This window comes from Camellia sinensis, chromosome 9 (genome assembly GCF_055761805.1).
Source record: "Camellia sinensis isolate YWXY chromosome 9, ASM5576180v1, whole genome shotgun sequence".
NCBI classification, from domain to species: Eukaryota; Viridiplantae; Streptophyta; class Magnoliopsida; order Ericales; family Theaceae; genus Camellia; species Camellia sinensis.
Window position 1 is genome coordinate 146,427,173 of NC_138969.1, and position 5,625 is coordinate 146,432,797.

The 5,625-nt window shown below is 48.7% G+C and overlaps 1 long non-coding RNA gene across 1 annotated transcript; it reads right to left on the reverse strand.

The window, feature by feature from the left end:
* Positions 1-820: 820 nt before the first annotated feature.
* On the reverse strand, positions 821-1,421 carry LOC145799196 (uncharacterized). The gene is made up of 3 exons (XR_014341223.1): positions 1,283-1,421; positions 990-1,151; positions 821-896 (listed from the first exon to the last, which is right to left on the reverse strand). It is a non-coding gene; the product is annotated as an uncharacterized LOC145799196 (long non-coding RNA).
* Between the last annotated feature and the right edge of the window lie 4,204 nt (positions 1,422-5,625).

A 5,625-nucleotide genomic window follows, 5' to 3' on the forward strand; every position in this document is an offset into this window, starting at 1 on the left:
ATGTAAATACAGTGTACAAGTGGGGTGTGTGTCAGATGTGCTCTACACAAGTGGTCTATCGATGCAGTAGAAATCAGCGTGTCATCAGAAGTATGATAAATGCCAGAAAATTGAAGGGTACCTGAATGCCCGCGACAGACAACTGTGCCTCCCTACGCAGGACCATGCCCTCGAGTGTGGCCACCAGTCCAACCACCTCCTCCATGTACCCTCGCGATGGCTGCAAAAATGAGCTCATAATCATTAGTGAACAGAAGAGTGTCTAAACATCTGAATGATGAATGAAAACAAGTGGAGCATACCGGCGGCGAGTCCGGATCAATGGCGTATCGATCACTGGGCATCGGAGGCTCTAGTGGAATCGGAGTCGGAAAGCTAGCCCCATACTGCCACACCATCAACTCAGTAGGCATATCTGGCCATCCGGGATGAGGATGAACCGACGGAGCCGGAGGAACCGGTCTACTCCCACCTCTAGATGTACCAGCCCTGCTTGTGGAAGGGGCGTCTGCAGCCCGAGCCCGAGCCTGGCCCGAGGATGACATACCGGCAGGCCTCATCATCGGGATACGAGCTTCCGTCAATGGAGGCATCAAATATATGTGACGGTAAGTGGCGTAGTCCCCCTCCTCAATATGCAGTAAAGCATCAGTACCCAGCATGGCGCCGACTACCTCTGAGTAAGAGAGCCTGTCAGCAGTCCGCATACTGGCTGGGGGTACTGCGGGAATATCCTGAGAAAGATACCCCCATACCTGGCGCAGAAAGCGTTCACCCAGGAACCATACCCTGCCAACTGGCCCTTCGAGCAGGACCCAGTACTGGGAAATGCCCGACGCTCCGGTATACTGAAGTCGGAGGCCGTCACCCAGGGACACCCAGGGCTGCCATGTAATCTGCGGATGATAAATGCATAAACCAATCAGAAATCGAGAATATACAGAGCAAATCAAAGATGAGAATGAAAGGAACTGAAAGTTCTGAAGTACCTCTGAATGTCGCACAGTGTCAAAGTACTGTCGCAGGCGAAGGAGGGTCTCTCGAGGTCTCGGCCGGTGTGGGCCCTCGAACACCAATGAATATGGAGTCATGGGAATCCCTACCACCTCCAGCTCTGGGGCTAATGATGGGAAGTATACATAGACCCATAGCTGAGAAAAGCAATGCAGAATGTAAGTACGAAATGCTGAGAGCAAGATACAGACTGTAAAAGTGTGCTGTGTGTGTGCAATGTACAAGTAATGAGAAGTAGAAATGTAAATCAAAGGGGACAGAAAAGTACCTCCCAGGCTCTCCAGTAGCCGCCAAGTAAGTCGCCCCGCCCGCGGGAGGTCGCGCTCATATAAAAGTAAAGGGTAGCCAGGCCGGCGCCACCCCAGTCATAACGATGGACCTGTGATAGGTCGACTAGAGCGCTCAGCAAATATAGCCCAACTGTGTTCCCTCTGTCGGCGAACAGGGTAGTCCCGAAGAGGAACATCAGGAAACCACGGGCATACTGCTCCGTCCCCTCGGGAGTCTCAGGCACCATCTCCGCCCGCCGGAAGTGGGAAGAGAACCAAGTGTATCGGACTCTCCCAGAGACCCTGTCAACAGGTGGGTGAGCCCCCAATAGATACATCCAGGCGGCCTCCCACTCGCCCATATCCTCATCGTAGGGGATGGACCAACCTCCGACGTCTAAGCCGGTCAATACAGCAAAGTCAAAAGGGGTCATGGTCATATCCCCGGTAGCAGAGAAATGAAAGGAATTGGTGGTGTCCCACCATCTCTCTACCAGGGCTGCCATCAGCGTCCTCCTGGCAGGACAACGTGACAACCCGACGCAGAATGGCCCAAACCCTGCCAAGTCGACTAAGTCTCGAACACCCTCCGGGAGCTCGGCATACCAATCCCGCGCAATGGTGGAACCATATCCCCGCACACTGCGGGAACAAACCTGCATTCAGAATGAATACATGTGTCAAATAATGAAATGAATGAGCTGTGTGCCAATGAAATGAATGGGCTGTGTGCCAATGAGAATGAAATGAGCTGTGTGCCAATGAAATGAATGGGCTGTGTGCCAATGAAATGAATGGGCTGTGTGCCAATGAGAATGAATGGGCTGTGTGCCAATGAAATGAATGGGCTATGTGCCAATGAGAATGAAATGAGCTGTGTGCCAATGAGAATGAAATGAGCTGTGTGCCAATGAGATGAATGAGCTGTGTGCCAATGAGATGAAATGGGTTGTATGCCGATGAAGTGGAATAAGCTACATGCAAATTCAATTAAATTGTGGGCTGCGTGTTCACTATCTATCTGGGCTACGTGTTCAGAAAATTTGAAGTTTGGGCTGCGTGTTCAACTTTCAGTTAAATTGTGGGCTGCGTGTTCACTATCTATCTGGGCTGCGTGTTCAGAAAATTTGAAATTTGGGCTGCGTGTTCAACTTTCAGTTAAATTGTGGGCTGCGTGTTCAGAAAATTTGAAGTTTGGGCTGCGTGTTCAACTTTCAGTTAAATTGTGGGTTGCGTGTTCACTATCTATCTGGGCTGCGTGTTCAGAAAATTTGAAGTTTGGGCTGCGTGTTCAACTTTCAGTTAAATTATGGGCTGCGTGTTCACTATCTATCTGGGCTGCTGTTCAGAAAATTTGAGATTTGGGCTGCGTGTTCAACTTTCAGTTAAATTGTGGGCTGCGTGTTCACTATCTATCTGGGCTGCGTGTTCAGAAAATTTGAAATTTGGGCTGCGTGTTCAACTTTCAGTTAAATTGTGGGCTGCGTGTTCACTATCTATCTGGGCTGCGTGTTCAGAAAATTTGAAATTTGGGCTGCGTGTTCAACTTTCAGTTAAATTGTGGGCTGCGTGTTCACTATCTATCTGGGCTGCGTGTTCAGAAAATTTGAAGTTTGGGCTGCGTGTTCAACTTTCAGTTAAATTGTGGGCTGCGTGTTCACTATTAATCTGGGCTGCATGTTCAGAGAATTTGAAGTTTGGGCTGCGTGTTCAAAATTTCAACTAGTGTGGGCTGCGTGTTCACTATCTAATCTGGGCTGCGTGTTCAGAAAATTTGAAGTGTGGGCTGTGTGTTCACCTTCAAATCCAGGCTGTGTGTTCGACAAATCAATGTTTGAGCCGTGTGTTCTAATGTGGACTGTGTGTTCGCAATTAATTAATGAGCCGAGTGTTCAGAAATTCAAGTGTTGAAACTACATGTTCAAGATGTAAGCAAAGTACTATGTCATAAGCTAAACTGCATGTTCAAGCATGGCAAGGGTGCGAAATGTAAAATACAGAAGATGAGGTAAATACCTCTCGGGCCTCGTGAGAGAGATGCTGCTCCGGCTCTCTGAGAAGCAGATCCCCGGGTGCTCGCTCGTCAAAACTGGTAAAGTGACGGAAGACAGCGCGTGGAAGGACGTGTGCTGGCGAACGGTACCTCCCGAGAATGAAAGGTCGGGTCCTCGGGGGTAGAGTCATGGGATCGAAATCATCGCTGGCACCTGGAAAACCTCCGCCGTGAGGAGAATTACCCGCCATTTTTCAGAAGATCTGCAAAAGGGAGCAAAATGAGCAAAATGAGCAAAAATTGGAAAAAGTCAATAAAAGTCAACTCCCGAGAAAATATTCCAAATATTGAGACAAACTTACCTCGAGTGGCGAAAATGCAAAAAGAAGCTCCGAAGCCGGAATTTAATCGCTTCAAAGTGCTTGAAACTGAGTGTTTTTGCGGAAATAATTTGCGCGGGGCGTTGGAAAACGCGCGTGAAACTCAGATCTGGAGAGGAAAGTGTTGTAGAAGGCAAGAAAAGGAAGGGGCCTCGGCTGCCTTTTATAGGCCTTAAGCCTTGGTTGAAGAAGCATGCAAAAAGGAGGGAAAAAGACCAAAATACCCCCGGATAAAGCACATGGCCGGTCGGCCCCTATTTCTAGCCGGCCAGCTATCTGCTTTTTGCAGAAATGGCCGGCCAGCCATTAGCTTTATTGGAAACCAGTTGGCCACCCCCCCTTGGGAAGATAAATGGCCGGCCATATTCCCCACATGCCCACCTAGCTCTCTGCAAATTTTGAGGAAGATCGGAGTTCCCGGGACCTGAAAAAGTTCAAGAAAAGTACACTTCCGGTCGCGAAATTGCTCCGTCGAGACTTCAGCTTCAAGTTCTGACATATGCCTCATCATCACTCATCGAAATCCAAGTGTATCCTTTTTGAATGAGTTGTAACCTTTCAGGGAAGCGGATCGGAGGCCGTGATCGAGTTACCTTCGCCGAAACACGCATTTCCGTACTCATTGTTTCATGACAAATGAACACCCTGATTTATGCTCGTTTTGTACTATCATGCACATAACTTGCATTCTCATGAGCATACTTGCCTTGTCATGTACATTTCTTGATATTGGCATACCTCCATGTTTTAGCATACGTTGTCACGCAAGTTCCATTCTTGCATTGTGATGCATTCACTCACCGGCACTGCGTGTGTCGAACTTTCGACATCACATTAAATACATGTTGTCAGCATATTGTATTTGTTGCAATTTCTCTCTTTTACAGGCACGATATTGTATGTACGGTTCAATTGAGGCTGGTGCAACCAAACGAATCGCGCAGGTATCGTATCTTCTCCGTGTGAGACGTGGCGGGGATTGAATGATCCTCCGCATTCTTAACTGCATGAAATGTAGTTGTTGCTTTGCATTCTTGCTTAAAACTGTTGCATCTATTTGCGAATACTTGCTTCATTACAGCTTGCTGCATTTGCATGATCATTGGGTTACCTTCGGCTTCTTGCATATCATTCGCATTTCGCCCCCTGCCTGCGGGCATGCCTGCGGGCACATCTCTGTTTATCTTGTATGTTTGTCTAAGTCTTCGGCCTTGTCAAAAATGGGTCGTCTCTGGGCTTTGACATTCACTCCCGTCACTTGTGACTTCCGAGTTCTGTCAAAGAGGGGCAACTGTAGACACCCCATTTTTGACCGACCTTAAGACTCAGACGTCACCGATTGAGCGCTTGGTGATGTTGCATAATGTGCTCGTTCAGAAGTTTCAGAGTCGCGGCCGTGAGCCCTGCCTCCGGACTTCCGAACCTTCTTCTGTGCCTTGTCTCGGTTTGCGAACCAGACTCAGTTTTCTCTGTTTCTTTTCCTGAGGGGAGAGAGAGGTCCCGTAGACCATCTCTCAATGTCCGTAGGCTACATTTGGTGGCCGTAGGCCTTTTTTCCCATTTCGGAGTCCGGTTCCCGGTTTTCGGGACCGTTGGCCGTGTGCCTCGGTTCGGGACCGCTTAACCATCTCCTATTGCTCTGGTTTATGGCATACATCTTATTTAATCCCTTTTGAGGAACACTGGGGTCTGAGAAACCCACTTCGTGGCCGAACGCCATTTTCGGTGCTTAACAGCCCATTTTCGGGATCCCGAACTGCGTGTTTTGGCTCCCGAACATTCGTTTTGCAACGGTTTTCGTTCATTTTTGGCAGGTACCTCTGTTTTATCACAGGGAAGGTCACTGAAGGACGGGAGGCTAGTAATTGTTGCAGCAACCAGTTATCTCTCCTCTGGAGCCTCCCGGCGCCCGTTTTTCCAACTTCCGGGCTAATGTTGAACACCCTAGGGTTACTGTTGCCAACTTTCA